The 17,459-nt window shown below is 45.8% G+C and overlaps 1 protein-coding gene across 3 annotated transcripts in view; it reads right to left on the bottom strand.

Moving 5' to 3' along the window:
* ICA1L (islet cell autoantigen 1 like) overlaps window positions 1-11,670 on the bottom strand; it is a 91,366-nt gene extending 79,696 nt beyond the window's left edge. For 2 of the 3 annotated variants that reach the window (XM_073551505.1, XM_073551507.1), the window contains exon 1: window positions 11,528-11,670. The gene's annotated coding sequence lies outside the window, so the exon portion shown is untranslated. The remainder of the gene's footprint in view (window positions 1-11,527) is intronic. The other variant, XM_073551506.1, reaches the window with a different exon arrangement.
* Between the last annotated feature and the right edge of the window lie 5,789 nt (window positions 11,671-17,459).

Genomic DNA, 17,459 nt, shown 5'->3' with positions numbered 1-17,459 from the left:
GGTTTTACAATTTTCCCCCATCAAACTTCTAGTGAAAACTGGTCAGCTATAAGGTATAACATGGTTGCTATCACAGAGTGCAATCCTTTTTTTTTCACTGACCCATTCATATCAATGAGCAAGTTTCATTTATATATCAGACCAGGGTATGAACAAGAAAAAATAACGTGAATAGCTTCTATTTCACTGGCTACACACCTTCATTATCACTATGAAAAAGTACAAAAGAATTGGCACTGTCAATGGTACTCTGGCCTGAGTAATCACAAGATCACAGGGTTTCTGCTAGAAAAGCAGGATTACTGGGTCCTAGCAGTCCTTGATTAGTGACCTGTGTCACTCCATTAGCCTGCTTTTCCCTCAGAGGGCTCCGATACAAAAATAATGACTAGGGAAAAAAATAAATGTTCTTTAGAGACTTTACATGGCCTTTTGGGGGAACACCAACCAATCACGAAGCATCTTTCATTTCACCAGAGCTGTTTAAAAGAAGCTGAGCTGCGATTGGTTGCTATGAGCAACAGTTTTCCTTGCAACCAATCACTAAGCAAAGAAGCTGAGCTGTGATTGGTTGCTATGAGCAATAGTTTTCTCACTCCATGACAACACCTCAGCAGACACTGACATGGTGGGAGAAATCTAGCATTCCCGGGAACATACGCTCCCAGCCATTGTCTGCCCCCAGAAAGGAGCAGAGAGCACATGACAGATATGAATCACAATGGCTCTGGCTGACGGGATTATGTGGCATATTAGAGATAGTAGTCCGGTGGCTCTGGCTGAAGAGACGATGTGGGATATTAAGGGTAGTAGTCCGGTGGCTTTGCCGGGATGATGTGGGATATTAGGGGTAGTAGTCCGGTGGCTTTGACGGGATGATGTGGGATATTAGGGGTAGTAGTCCGGTGGCTCTGACGTGATGATGTGGGATATTAGGGGTAGTAGTCCGATGGCTTAGGCTGACAGGATGATGTGGAATATTAGGGGTAGTAGTCCGGTAGTTCTGACGGGATGATGTGTGATATTAGGGGTAGTAGTCAGGTAGCTCTGACGGGATGATGTGGAATATTAGGGGTAGTAGTCTGGTGGCTCTGGCTGACGGGATGATGTGGAATATTAGGGGCAGTAGTCCGGCCGCTGTGACGGGATGATGTGGGATATTAGTGGTAGTTGTGTGGTGGCTCTGGCTGATGGGATGATGTGGGATATTAGGGGTAGTAGTCTGGTGGCTTTGACAGGATAATGTGGGATATTAGTGGCAGTAGTCCGGTGGCTCTGGCTGATGGGATGATGTGGGATAATAGGGGAAGTAGTCCAGTGGCTCTGACGGGATGATGTGGGATATTAGGGGAGTAGTCCGGTGGCTCTGGCTGACGGGATGATGTGGGATATTAGGGGTAGTAGTCGGTGGCTCTGGCTGACGGGATGATGTGGGATATTAGGGGGAGTAGTCTGGTGGCTCTGACGGGATGATGTGGAATATTAGGGGTAGTAGTCCGGCGGCTGTGATGGGATGATGTGGGATATTAGTGGTAGTTGTCCGGTGGCTCTGGCTGACGGGATGATGTGGGATATTAGGGGTAGCATTCCGGTGGCTTTGATGGGATGATGTGGGATATTAGGGGTAGTAGTCCGGCGGCTGTGACGGGATGATGTGGGATATTAGTGGTAGTTGTGCGGTGGCTCTGGCTGACGGGATGATGTGGGATATTAGGGGTAGTAGTCTGGTGGCTTTGATGGGATGATGTGGGAAATTAGTGGTAGTTGTCCGGTTGCTCTGGCTGACGGGATGATGTGGGATATTAGGGGGAGTAGTCCGGTGGCTCTGGCTTACGGGATGATATGGGATATTAGGGGTAGTAGTTGGTGTCTCTGGCTGACGGGATGATGTGGAATATTAGGGGAAGTAGTCCAGTGGCTCTGGCTGATGGGATGATGTGGGATATTAGGGGTAGTAGTCCGGCGGCTGTGACAGGATGATGTCGGATATTAGGGGTAGTAGTCCGATGCCGGGACGGGATGATGTGGGATATTAGGGGTAGTAGTCCGGCGGCTGTGACGGGATGATGTGGGATATTAGGGGTAGTAGTCCGGCGGCTGTGACGGGATGATGTGGGATATTAGAGGTAGTAGTCCGGTAGCTCTGACGGGATGATATGGAATATTAGGGGTAGTAGTCTGGTGGCTCTGGCTGACGGGATGATGTGGGATATTAGGGCCAGTAGTCCGGCCGCTGTGACAGGATGATGTGGGATATTAGTGGTAGTTGTGCGGTGGCTCTGGCTGACGGGATGATGTGGGATATTAGGGGTAGTAGTCCGGCGGCTCTGACGGGATGATATGGGATATTAGGGATAGTTGTCCGATGGCTCTGGCTGACGGGATGACGTGGGATATTAGGGGGAGTAGTCCGATGGCTCTGGCTGAAGTCATGATGTGGGATATTAGAGGTAGTAGTCCGGTAGCTCTGGCTGACGGGATGATGTGGGATATTATAGTGAATGCGGCTATGCGGAGTGGGCGGGGCTCTACACAGCTCAATGTGGGTGTGTGTGTATATATGTATGTACGTATGTCCGGGATTGGCATCCGCACCGTCGCAGCTACAGACACAAAATTTTGCACAGTCACACGTCTGGACCCCAAGAGCATCATAGGCTATGTTGTGAGGCGAAATTTTAACCCCGCGCATTCCAATTCACCAAACAATTTTGCCCCTATCTACATAATGGGGAAAAAGTGAAAGGAAAAGTGTTGGCGGCAAATTGACAGCTGCCAGATGTGAACAAGGGGGACCTAAAGAATGAGAGTGATGGCGCCAAAGAGTATATACCGTACAGTTGCTAAGGTGGGGCCCTGACACGGGATACTCACCACACACGGGGATATGAACACACACACAAAATGCACCACACACTACCACGTGCTTCAACACATATACCGCCCTCAGCACACATTTCACCACACATACACCAACCTCGCCACATAAAAGTCGAAACACAAAAGTCGCCACTCAAAACTCGCCACGCCTTCCCAGAGCTGTTTAAAAGATGAAAAATGAGCTGTGATTGGTTGCTATCAGCAATAGTTTTCTTTGTAGACAGTTGTGGTAACTGAGGCCTATTATTCTTATCATTTCTATGGTGTTATCGTCCTTCTGTAAAGCTGGAAATAACACAATTTATTACTGTGCCAACACAGACCACCCTCTGACACAGACTGCAGGGGGAGCCCAGTATCACACAGCATAGGATTAGATACACAACTCAGCAGTCAGTATCACACAGGATAGGATTAGATACACAGCTCAGAAGTCAGTATCACACAGGAGAGGATTAGACACATGGCTCAGCAGTCAGTATCACACAGGATAGGATTAGATACACAGCTCAGCAGTCAGTATCACACAGGAGAGGATTAGACACATGGCTCAGCAGTCAGTATCACACAGGATAGGATTAGATACACGGCTCAGCAGTCAGTATCACACAGGATAGGATTAGATACACAGCTCAGCAGACAGTATCACACAGGATAGGAATAGATACACGGCTCAGCACACAGTATCACACAGAATAGTATTAGATACACGGCTCAGCACACAGTATCACACAGAATAGGATTAGATACACAGCTCAGCAGTCAGTATCACACAGGATAGGATAAGATACACAGCTCAGCAGTCAGTATCACACAGGATAGTATTAGATACACGGCTCAGCAGACAGTATCACACAGGATAGGAATAGATACACGGCTCAGCAGTCAGTATCACACAGGATAGGATTAGATACGCAGCTCAGCACACAGTATCACACAGGATCGTATTAGATACACCGCTCAGCAGACAGTATCACACAGAATAGGATTAGATACACGGCTCAGCAGTCAGTATCACACAGGATAGGATTAGATACATGGCTCAGCAGTCAGTATCACACAGGATAGGATTAGACACATGGCTCAGCAGTCAGTATCACACAGGATAGGATTAGATACAAAGCTCAGCAGTCAGTATCACACAGGATAGGATTAGATACACAGCTCAGCAGTCAGTATCACACAGGATAGGAATAGATACACGGCTCAGCAGACAGTATCACACAGGACAGGATTAGATACGCAGCTCAGCACACAGTATCACACAGAATAGTATTAGATACACGGTTTAGCACACAGTATCACACAGAATAGTATTAGATACACGGTTTAGCACACAGTATCACACAGAATAGTATTAGATACACGGCTCAGCAGACAGTATCACACAGAATAGGATTAGATACACGGCTCAGCAGTCAGTATCACACAGAATAGGATTAGATACACGGCTCAGCAGTCAGTATCACACAGGATAGGATTAGATGCACGGTTTTTATGTGCAATATAATCATTATAATTTGTTATAACTAACCACAGTTGGTTACTATGCCCAGGCAACGCCGGGCTCTTCAGCTAATCATTATAATTTGTTATAACTAACTGTAGTTAGTTACTATGCCTGGGCAGCGCCGGGCTCTTCAGCTAGTATGTATATATATATATATATATATATATACATACACTGTATATATAAAGAATCTACAAAGAAGATTAGAAAAAAGTAAAAAAAGTCCTGTCAGAGAAAACAAGATTCACGTTCCAGCTCCTTAAAAACTTGAAATCTTTATTAATCCATGTATATTTCCTGTTGCGATATGAGGTTTAGCTTTGACAAGGATCTTCATGTACAGCGTGGGCCATTTATATGGATACACCTAAATAAAATGGGAATGGTTGGCGATATCAACTTCCGGTTTGTGGAACATTAGTATATGGAAGGGGGGAACTTTTCACGATTGGTGGTTTATGACCACTTATAAAATGTGTTCAAAGTGCTGCCCATTGTGTTGGATTGTCAATGCAACCCTCTTCTCCCACTCTTGACACAGATAGCAAGTCCGCAGAAGAAATGCTAGCACAAGCTTCCGGTATCAGCTGTTTCAGATGCTGCACATCTCGTATCTTCACAGCACAGACAATTACCTTCAGATGACCCCAAAGATAAAAGTCTAAGGGGGTCAGATCGGGAAACCTTGGTGGCCTTTCAACTGTTCCACGACGACCAATCCACTTCCAGGAAACTGTTCATGTACGATTGCTCGGACCTGACACCCATAATTGATGGTATGGTGTGGTGTATGGGGTACATACACTGTGTTCCAAATTATTATGCAAAAAATATTTCCTCATATTTTCTCTAAATTACCTATATGAATTGCAGTCATTGTTATTTTCCAGTCATCTAATATTCTAGTATAATTGCAATGTTTTTGAACAAACAGCCTACGAAAACAGTATATTTTTAAAAATAAGAAACACTCAAAATGCATGTTCCAAATTATTATGCACAGCAGAGTTTTCAACCTTTTTATTTTTATAGCCACTCACAAATGAAAAATTATAACACGGAGGACCGTGAAATTACATGATAACAAACAAGGAAAGAGGTCCTCCAATAAAGATAAAAAACATATTTTTATTAGGACACATAACATAGAATAAAACAGAGTCGGCAAACCATATAAGAAATGACAGTAAAACACACAGCCACTGGGTGAAAAAACATTTGTTCATAAATGAAGTAAAATGCAGTTTTACATATAAATATATAGACTGGCAACAAACAGTAATAAATATATCTCACAGAGCACATGAAAATTAAATGTACAAAGATATGTTGCTAGAAAGGAATTTTTGTGCAGCATATATTAATCTTCAGACATTGCTGGTTTCTCACATTTAATTCTCCTTTATTAGGAAATTAATCCATAATAAAAAGTTATAAAAAATATTAATTAATTTTATAAGAACAAAACAAATGTGAGAAATACATCACATGCATCAGAAAGCTACATACATAAGTACTCTAGATGATATTAGTTTCTCACATCAAATCCCTCTCCCAGAGGGAAATAACCCATAGCACATTGATAAAGGTTATTACCAGAAAAAGGATCACCCAGGGGACCTGGGTGACTAAATTAAATTTGTACATTTAATTTTCATGTGCTCTGTGAGATATATTTATTACTGTTTGTTGCCAGTCTATATATTTATATGTAAAACTGCATTTTACTTCATTTATGAACAAATATTTTTTCACCCAGTGGCTGTGTGTTTTACTGTCATTTCTTATATGGTTTGCCGACTCTGTTTTATTCTATGTTATGTGTCCTAATAAAAATATGTTTTTTATCTTTATTGGAGGACCTCTTTCCTTGTTTGTTATCATCTTTTTATTTTTATTTTGAACAAAAAAATGGTCAATTGTGAAATTATAAGCATTATCAGCTTATTACAAAATAAAATCAAACAGTTTTCAAGTCAAAATTTTATTCTAGGTGATGTTACATTTGCACATAGGACCCCTTGTTGGAAAGAAGCTTCTGCACTCTCTCGTCCATTGAATTTGTCAGTTTTTGGATGGTTTGTGCTTCAATTGTTTTGCATGTGGACAGAATACCCTCCCACAGCTGTTGCTTAGATGTGAACTGCCTCCCGCCATCATAGACACTCCTTTTGATGATGCTCCAGAGGTTCTCAATGGGGTTGAGGTCAGGGGAAGATGGTGGCCACACCATAAGTTTGTCCTCTTTTATGCCCATAGCAGCCAGAGATGCAGATGTGTTATTTGCAGCATGAGACGGTGCATTATCATGCATGAAAATGATCTTGCTGCGGAAAGCACGGTTCTTCCTCTTGAACCATGGCAGGAAGTGCTGTTTTAGAAACTCCACATAGATTATGGAGTTCATCTTTACCCCTTCAGGGATCCTAAAGGGGCCGACAATCTCTCTCCCCATGATTCCAGCCCAAAACATTATTCCACCTCCTCCTTGTTGGCGCCTTAGCCGTGTTTTCATGGGGTGTCCATCAACCAGCCATCCTCCACTCCATCCATCTGGACCATCGAGCGTTGCACGGCACTCATCGGTGAACAAAACAGTTTGGAAGTCAGTCTTCATGTATGGTTTGGCCCACTGGAGCCGTTTCTGCTTGTGTGCAGTGGATAGAGGTGGTCGACAGGATAGCTTACGCACAGCTGCAAACCTCTGAAGGACCCTGCATCTTGTTCGGGGGACGTTGGAGGCACCAGCAGCTTCAAAAACTTGTCTGCTGCTATGACAAGGCATTTTTGCAGCTGATCTTTTAACCTGACGCAATTGCCTGTTGGAAAGAGTCCTCAATTTTTCCATATCAGCACGCACACGTGTGCTGGGAATCAGCTACATACTTCTTGATTGTGCGATCACGATGAAGTGTCTTGGCAATGTTGATTGTAGTCATGCCTTGACCTAAATACTCCACAATTTGTTGCTTCTCAGCAGCCGACACATCCTTTTTCTTTCCCATTTTGGCAAAAAATGTAGGCTGCTTAATAATGTGGAACAGCCTTCTTAAGTAGTCTTGCCTTTATTTGGACACACCTGCCAAACTAATTTGCACAGATATCTGCAATTGCTTTCAGTGATATAAAGAGCCCTGACACACATCACCATCAATGAGTTTAAATGACAGACAAAAAAATTCTAACCTTATCACTCCTAAACTCTTATTGCATAATAATTTGGAACACAGTTTAGATAGTGGGGCCATTCTTCATCAATGGAAACCTCAATGCCACTGGATATCTGAAATTGCTACATGATGATGTGTTGCCCTCTTTATGTACTGAAGATGGCACGTTCCCTGAGTTTTTCCAGCAAGATGGTGCACCACCACATTTTGGGTGTCAGGTCCGAACATTCCTACAAGGAATCTGACCCTCTTAGATTTGCATTTCTTCTGCGGAGTTGCTATCAGTGTGTCAAGAGTGGGAGAAGAGGGTCGCATTGACAATCCAACACAATGGGCAGCACTTTGAACACATTTTATAAGTGATCATAAACTTGTAAATAACTCATGAAAGAATAAAGTTATGTTAAAACCAAGAACACCATTGTTTTTCTTTTGAAATTCTGAATAAGTTTGATGTGTCACATGACCCTCTTCCCATTGGAAAAAATAAAATTAGATCCAAAACGTCCGACTTCAAAATGGCCACCATGGTCACCACCAATCGTGAAAACTTTCCCCCTCCCATATACTAATGTGCTACAAACAGGAAGTTGATATCGCCAACCATTCTCTTTTTATTTAGGTGTATCCATATAAATGGCCCACCCTGTAGATCAACACGCCTTGCCTTATGCCTCTTTTCACCCTGCTCTTTTGATTCACTTTAGAGGAGTTTTTTCTACTATTGTATTTTATACATGGATTAATAAAGATTTCACGTTTTTAAGGAGCTGGAACGTCAATCTTGTTTTCTCTGACAGTCTACGTCCTGTGAAGACGAGGTTCCGTACACCAGTGTGGATGTCGGTGAGCTGGCTATGACTTTTTGCCTTTCTATTTATATTGTAAAAAGTCCTGACCACAACTGCACTGCCCCCCCACCAGAAAAAAAAACTAAAAATAGAGACACAGATATCTACACACCCATAATAACACGAAAGAATTCATTCAACTGGTTATTTGGTATTATAAATGAACAGGAAAAAAATATATAAAAAAAGAAACAAATTAAAAAATTACTTTCTTTGACATTTGCATTGTAAAGAAAAATAATCTATAAATTACACAATAACTTACAAGCACCCCCCAAAAACGCATAAGAAATAATACAATTTATCTCACATAAAATAAAGCCTTATTCAGTCATGTCAGTGAAAAAAAATAAAGGTATGGCTGCTGGAAAGGTTTATAAGGAAAAATCAATCAAATTGCTCAGTGAATAAAGGGATTATTCAGTGACTAGAAGTTATCATGTATCCACAAGATAGTTGATGTCTTAAGGGAACCTGTAATTAGATTCCTAATGCCCGAACCACAGGCAGCATGAATCAGAGCCACACAATGCAGCCTGGTATGTTTCACCCTGGTATGCCGCAATCGTGCTGCCCGGCTCGGATTTCTGCTATGCGTGCTCTCGGCAGCATGAGTCTAATAACAGGTTCCCTTTAAATAGACTCTGTCATCAGGGCTTGATACTGTGACCTTATAGTATATATGTGCATGCTTTCATGCTGAGTAAATCCTCACATTTCTTGTAGAAAACTATTGTGCTGTTTTAGAAAAAAAACCAAAAATGTAATTGTAGCAAACGAGTCCGAAGCGCAGTGGGGTTGGACATTGCACTCACGGTTCTCCTGCCTCTCTCCCTATTCCTCATCCGCTGCCTCCTGTCTCTAGGTCACTCATGCTTCAGGGACCGGTCAGTAATAGACAGGAGGCAGGTGCGGGGAAATGGCAGAGACATAGGAGAGCTGGAAGTGCAATGTCCAACCCCACGGCACTGGTGACTCAGTAGGATACAATTTCATAGTGGATTTATCTAAAATAGATAAATGGATTTCTACAAGAAAGATGACGACGTACTCACCATTAGGCCATATAACTCGTGCGACGACATCGCAGTGCACAGTCTGGCTGTCCTGACCTGAGCTTGACAGCTGCATAGAAATATGCCATGCTCATGTCAGGAGAGCAGACAGCCTGCCTGACCGTGCACTGCGACGCTTGCATGAGTTATACAGCTGACTTTCTGCACACTTACAGTACCTTTATATACATGACATTAGCTGGGGGTATAAAAGGATGAGAAGGGGTTTTCTTTAAAGATCGAAGGGGGTCTGACTGCTGGGATCCGCACCAATCAGCAAAATGGGGCACTTTTACCCATTAGAATTGAACAGTAGGTTGAATGTTTGACCACCACTTCATTCTTTCTCTATAGGACAGCTGAGTCATGCATTTGGCTTTTTCCAGCAGACCCATGTAAAATTAATGGAGTGGTGATTGGTCATGCACACTGCAGCTCCATTTTAACGGTGGTAAAAGTGCCTTGTCCTGCTGATCGGTGCGGGTCTCATCACTAGGACCCAATGTGGATAGACTAGTGATGGAGCACCCTGCTGGTAATGGGGGACACTGATGGTGATGGAGGACCCTGCTGGTAATGGGGGACACTGATGGGGATGGAGGACCCTGCTGGTAATGGGGGACACTGATGGTGATGGAGGACCCCGCTAGTAATGGATGACCCTGCTAGTATAGGATGACCCCGCTGGTGATGGAGGACCCAGATAGTGATGGGGGACACTGATGGTGATGGAGGACCCTGCTGGTAATGGGGGACACTGATGGTGATGGAGGACCCTGCTGGTAATGGGGGACACTGATGGTGATGGAGGACCCCGCTAGTAATAGATGACCCTGCTAGTATAGGATGACCCCGCTGGTGATGGAGGACCCAGATAGTGATGGGGGACACTGATGGTGATGGAGGACCCTGCTGGTAATGGGGGACACTGATGGTGATGGAGGACCCTGCTGGTAATGGGGGACACTGATGGTGATGGAGGACCCCGCTAGTAATGGATGACCCTGCTAGTATAGGATGACCCTGCTGATGATGGAGGACCCAGATAGTGATGGGGGACACTGATGGTGATGGAGGACCCTGCTGGTAATGGGGGACATTGATGGTGATGGAGGACCCCGCTAGAAATAGATGACCCTGCTAGTATAGGATGACCCTGCTGGTGATGGAGCACCCAGATAGTGATGGGGGACACTGATGGTGATGGAGGACCCTGCTGGTAATGGGGGACACTGATGGTGATGGAGGACCCTGCTGGTAATGGGGGACACTGATGGTGATGGAGGACCCCGCTAGTAATGGATGACCCTGCTAGTATAGGATGACCCCGCTGGTGATGGAGGACCCTGCTGGTAATGGGGGACACTGATGGTGATGGAGGACCCCGCTAGTAATGGATGACCCTGCTAGTATAGGATGACCCCGCTGGTGATGGAGGACCCAGATAGTGATGGGGGACACTGATGGTGATGGGGGACCCTGCTGCTGAAGGAGAACCCTGCTGCTGATGGAGGACCCTGCTAGTATAAGGATGACCCCTCTGGTGATAGAGGACCCTGATAGTGAAGGAGGACCCTGATAGTGATGAAGGACCCTGATAGTGATGGGGACACTGATGGTGATGGAGGACCCTGCTAGTATAAGGATGACCCCGCTGGTGATGGAGGACCCTGCTGCTGATGGGGCACCCTGCTGGTGATGCAGGACCGTGCTGCCTATGGATGACCACACTAGTGATCGGGGATCCTGATGGTGATGGAGCACGCTGCTTCTTCCTGTGCCTCATATAATTAATAAATCTGCTGATGGGCACATACGGGGTGCACCGTGGGGCTGAGGTAACCCTGCACCAGGCTCACACACAGTCCTGGCTGCTCTATCCACACGGAGACCTTGTATAAAGGAGACTGTGCGCGGGGGGCAGGGAGCCTTCCTCCATCATCGCCCGCATCGCCCAGCAGTTGCCATGACAACCATCCCGAGTACCAGCCTTGGCAATGGATGGCAGCGCACTGTCGGCAGTGAAACGTTTCTGATACAAGATGACAAGACGGGTCTTACCGGAAGCGTCTGCAGGCGAGAGGCTACGGTCCTATAACACACCTGTACAAAGCGACTAACGGGATGAGAACAGAAGAGCACTGGAAGCCCTAGTACGCAAGCGCCATAAGTCCCAGCCGGCCACCATCCCGAAACAGGAAGTGTGTGCAGTGTAGTCCATAGCAACCAGTAACAGCGAGTGACTCTCGTTTCGCGCCGGGTGTCACGTGCGGGAGAGTATCTCTCGAACCCGGGTTGTCTCGCGCCGGGTGGGTGTCTCGCGCCGGGTGACTGTCTCGTGCCTGAGCCGCTCCGTGGTCTCCGGGCCTCTGAGATGTGCTCACCTTGAATCATAGGGTGTGTGCACACGCTGCGGATTCTGCTGCAGATTGCTCTGCGGTTTATCACCTCTACAATGGAGGAGATGGCAAACCGCAGCGGAATCCGCAGAAAGAATTGACATGTCAATTCTTTCTGCGGATGAGAAACCGTAGCAAATCCACGCAGAAAAATCTGCACCGTCTGCACAGCGGTTTTCAATTCCCATAGGCTGTAAGGCTGTGTGCACACGCTGCGGATTTTGCTGCGGTTCCGCAGCGGTTTTGGCCGCTGCGGACCCGCAGCAGTTTCTGCTGCGGTGTACAGTACAATGATTCCCTATGGGAATCAAAAACCGCAGTGCAGACGGTGCGGAATTTTCCGCGCGGATTATCTGCGGTTTTCAATCCGCAGAAAGAATTGACATGTCAATTCTTTCTGCGGATTCTCCTGCGGTTTGCCATCTCCTCCATTGAGGAGATGAAAAACCGCAGGGCAAAACCGCAGAGCAATCCGCAGGTAAAACCGCAGGTCTTTTGACCTGCGGTTTCACCTGCGGATTGTACAAAATCCGCGCGGATGAATCCGCACCTTTTCCGCAGCGTGTGCACACAGCCTAAAGGTACTGTACAACGCAGCTAATTCTGCTGCGGATCCGCAGGACCGAAACCGCAGCAGAATCCGCAGCTTGTGCACACACCCTTAGACTATGTGCACACAAGCAGAAATTTCCGCACTCCCTCCACGGGTAAAACACATGCAAATTCACATGCATTTTTCCCACAGAAAACAAGCGTTTTGCAAGCGTCTTTCACTTACGGAATGCTTGCGCATTCCAAGCCATTAGCATCGCTTGGAAATGTAATAGGATGTTAAAATAATAAAAAAAAATATTGTTATTCTCGCCTTCCGACGGCCCCCGATCTGCTCTGCGGCGCTCCCAGCATCTTCCGGTCCCAGTAATGCTTGGTATGAAGGACCTGAGATGACGTCATCGCGGTGATTCGCGCAAAGCATTACTGGGACCGGAAGATGCCGGGAGCGTGGTGGACAGGCGGGAAAGACTCCGGGGGCCGCCGGAGAGTGACTATATCACTATTTTTTATTTGTGTTTTTTTTACAGGATTATGGTACCCAGAGCCTGGAGGACAGTCTTATCTCCACCAGGCCCTGGGTACCATGCGCACATGATCCGCTTACTTTACACATGGTGGGCATAGCCACATGCGGAAAGTAAGCGGTTCACTGCATTGCTATGGGTGCGGAATCGCCGCGATTTCGCAAAAAGAATGGGCATGCTGCTTATTTTTCCGCTATGCGATTCTGCAGCGGAAAAATCCGTGGCATTAGCACAGCATTGCGGAATCCCATAGGATTGCATGGGATGCGTTTTCTTTGCGTTTTTGCAGCGATTCCGCGGCGGGAAAACGCAAAAAAACTGCAACGTGTGCACACAGCCTTACAGGCAGTCTCATGTAAAGTGCTCAGTGCATGATGTAACCAGCTGATGACTGTCTGTTCTTTCTCTCCTCACACAGTGTGACAACTTTGTGATGATGAGACAAGGGTTGAAGAAAGGGAAACCTGAGGAGACCAATGATTCTGATCTCCTGGGGTCGGCTGCTGTGATGATGTGGATGTAAGTATGATATCGGTGCTGTATGTAGGTAACAGATCTGAGATCACTCTTACTCCAAGTTCCAAATAAGTGAAGAAACCTTCTATTCCGAAACTGTTCTGTTCTCAATATTGAAATTGCAGCACCCCAAAGGAATTATATCACAGGCTGATAGATGGAGGCCCGATGCTATCGCAGCGGGAGGGCGGTAATGTCACGATGGGGGCAGGCTATGCAGCGTTGAGAATCCCCCCCCCTCATGTGCTGACTTCTCCCATCTGTTCTCTCTTCTTTGACCTGTCTACCCCATGTGCTATCCCCCTTGTCTGCTGTCTCTCTCATTCCTGTGCTGTGTTCTTCCCTCATGTGCTGTCCCGTTTGAGCTGTCTCCCCCCTGTGCTCTGTCTCTCTCACCCCTGTGTCTGACTGTGTACAGAACATACCACAGCTCCTGGGCAGGGGAGGAAGCAAAAGACAATACCGACATTACAGCAGGAGATCGCAGAAGATACATTTTGTGAGGTAAAATATTGTTTAAAAGCAGTCAGTGAAATATTTTACCTCACAAAATGAATCCTCTGTGATCTCCTGCTGTTATGTCAGTGTTTGTCTTTTGCTTCCTCCCCTGCCCAGGAGTTGTGGTATGCTCCGTACACGGTCAGACACAATGTTTAAAATGAACTTTCGTTTGTGGGCAAACCCCTTTAATGTGACTGGCTTCCTCTGCCTGTAGTCATGTCGCTCATCTGCCGCCGGGATCAGCTGAATGATTCACTGCGCCTGCATGGAATTCACGCAGGCGTAGTAAATCAGACCGCCACCATCTTTGTGCAGACAGATAGCGACGGTCACATTAAAACTGCTCATGCGCTCCTCCTGTACAAAGATGCCGGCGGTCAGTGAATCATTTGGCTGATCCCAGCGGCGTGTTCTCGATGATGTTCCGCTGGTGGTACCGCACAAGAGGCTGTGTGAGAGTGTGTGTGGTGTGTACAGCGTATAGAGTGTGTGTGGTGCGACGGTGTTCCGCAATAGGTTGGTACCAGCAGCAGTTTCCATATTGAGACACCCATCACTTGGGGGTCCCAATATGGCCGTCGGTGAACTTCCTCCTCTTGGAATTCTGGGATACGGTGGCATCTGGACAGAACAGGAATTGAAAACATTACAAGGCAATTATATAGATAGATGACATATTATGATGCTTTGGAGAAATTGCCATATAAGTGGTTCCACCATCAAATCAGTGCAACATTGAGCTTTTAATGTACCCTAAAATGAACACCACACCACATTCCCTCGTGGAGTCCTCGTAATTTAATTTCTTCACCTCTGGTGCAGAGCAAGATGGTCATCGAGACTCTTCAGTGATGAGTTACGTTTTTGTCTTGGCTGCAATGATAGCCGGTGCTTGGTCTGCTCCTGGAATTATGGGATGCCAATGTACATTCACCTCTTCCCATTACATGGGTTAGTTTGTGTAACCAAGAGCTAGTTTTTGCCAGGCCACATGTCGCTTGCTCTACTGTGAGCAGCGTGCGTGGCCTACACATGGCCTGCAGCGTCTCCGGACTTGCCTCCTTGATGTTAGCATCATTGCGACCAGAGGATCTTGCGGCCGAACACTTCTCAGTCAATCACTAATAACCTCCTTGATAGCAGCCAAGGCTGTAAGTGCGCAGGGAGTTCTGCACATGTTTACTGAGCAAATTGAGCTGTTTTGAAAATTTTATTTCCCTTTTTTCATCATTTGCACATTATTGACATTTCAATCCATCTTGGGATTTCCATAATTCCATGACTTCCTGGTGTTGCAATTTCAATGTTGAGGAATGTATATGTAATTTCCTCAATGACGTAAGTGCAGGAAAAGTCCTGTGTATAAAGCTTTTTATCAATCAAAATGCAAAGTGAATGACCAAAAGAGAAATCTAAATCACACCAATATTTTATGACCGCCCTGTGCCTCATAGCGACAGAGTATAATTTCTTCTAGGTTGTCTCATACACAGTTTTTGAAGGAACTCTGCAGGGAGTTTGTTCCAAACATCTTGGACAGCTAACCGCAGATGTCACTTGTTCAAATCCCTCTGTCTTTTCATGTAGTCCCAGACAGACTGGATGATGTTGACATCAGAGCTTTGTGGAGTGATGTCATCACTTTTAGGAAACATTGTTCATGGGTTTTTTTTAATGCTGAAGACAGCTTGGATATTTGGAGTCAGTCAGACGCCTCCTTGATGCTATTTGGTGGATAAGTAGCTGCCTGTACAGTGCCTTGCGAAAGTATTCGGCCCCCTGGAACTTTTCAACCTTTTCCCACATATCATGCTTCAAACATAAAAATACCAAATGTAAATTTTTGGTGAGGAATCAACAACAAGTGGGACACAATTGTGAAGTTGAACGAAATTTATTGGTTATTTTAAATTTTGTGGAAAGTCAAAAACTGAAAAATGGGGCATGGAATATTATTCGGCCCCTTTAACTTAATACTATATTTCACCACCTTTTGCTGTGATTACAGCTTCAAGTCGCTTGGGGTATGTCTCTATCAGTTTTGTACATCGAGAGACTGAAATTCTTGCCCATTCTTCCTTGGCAAACAGCGCGAGCTCAGTGAGGTTTGATGGAGATCGTTTGTGAACAGCAGTTTTCAGCTCTTTGCACAGATTCTCGATTGGATTCAGGTCTGGACTTTGACTTGGCAATTCTAACACCTGGATACGTTTATTTGTGAACCATTCCTGTTAGGCGTCAGATTCCTGCGGCTGCACAGCAGGAGTCCAGAGCCTCACATACTGCTTCGCAGCAAGTTATTCCTGAGGCTAAGTCCCTCTGCCGCTCCTCTGAGCATGCTCATGAGACGATTTCCCATTGGAGGTCGGGAGTCACGTGCTCAGGTCCTTCTTCTGATCTGATTGGTCCATCTCTGAGATCTGGATGGTCCCGGCAGCGCACGGCTATAAAAGGGCTGCATGGCCATTCGGCCATGCGCTAGTGTAGGCTATTCTTGTGTGAATGGTGATGGATGTATGATTCTGGTGACTGTCTCATTAAGATTCCCCTCCCTCTGATATTACGCATGTGGATAGGGAACTATAGTTAGAGTTCGCGCCAGTCAGTGGCAAGCCATAGGCCACTGTGCACACCGCACCTCTACACTAGCGTCCGGTGGTGTCACGTCTCTCAAGGCACCATCGCTTAGTGGCTGTGTCTGCTGCCGCGCTGCATGTAGCAGCACTTACCCGCGTCCGCAGCAGCGACGCCGCACGCACAGTAGGTCTAGACGGACACCGTCCCCTGTCTTGGAACCGTGTCCTGTGACCAGATACCGTGCGTGCAATTTCACTGAGTCCGGTGAAGTCTAACTGGCTAAGTGTATACTTGTATGTTTTTGTTACAGCGCCTCTGTGAATTTAACAGAGTCCGCTCCGTGCTCATCGGGTGACGTTGAACCCGAGCGCATTATACCGCCATATAGCGCGTCTGCCATTGTTTAGCAGCGGTTTTAACACCTACTGCACGGTGGATCCAGTGCGGCGAACGCACTTTATTATTTATTTATTTAGTGCGTTCCGCCGTTCCTAACAATTCCATTGTAGATTTTGCTTTATGTTTGGGATCATTATCTTGTTGGAAGACAAATCTCCATCCCAGTCTCAGGTCCTTTGCAGACTCCAGCAAGTTTTCTTCAAGAATGGTCCTGTATTTGGCTCCATCCATCTTCCTATCAATTTTAACCATCTTCCCTGTCCCTGCTATAAAAAAAAAAAAAAGCAGACCCAAACCATGATGCTGCCACCACCATGTTTGACAGTGGGGATGGTGTGTTCAGGGTGATGAGCTCTGTTGCCTTTAAGCCAAACATATCGTTTGGCATTGTTGCCAAAAAGTTCAATTTTGGTTTCATCTGACCAGAGCACCTTCTTCCACATGTTTGGGGTGTCTCCCAGGTGGCTTGTTGCAAACTTTAAACAACACTTTTTATGGATATCTTTGAGAAATGGCTTTCTT

This window comes from Dendrobates tinctorius, unplaced genomic scaffold, assembly GCF_039654945.1.
Source record: "Dendrobates tinctorius isolate UK_male_01 unplaced genomic scaffold, ASM3965494v1 ptg000177l, whole genome shotgun sequence".
Taxonomy (NCBI): domain Eukaryota; kingdom Metazoa; phylum Chordata; class Amphibia; order Anura; family Dendrobatidae; genus Dendrobates; species Dendrobates tinctorius.
Note: the sequence above shows the minus strand (reverse complement) of the source record. Positions and strands in the feature narration are given on the sequence as shown.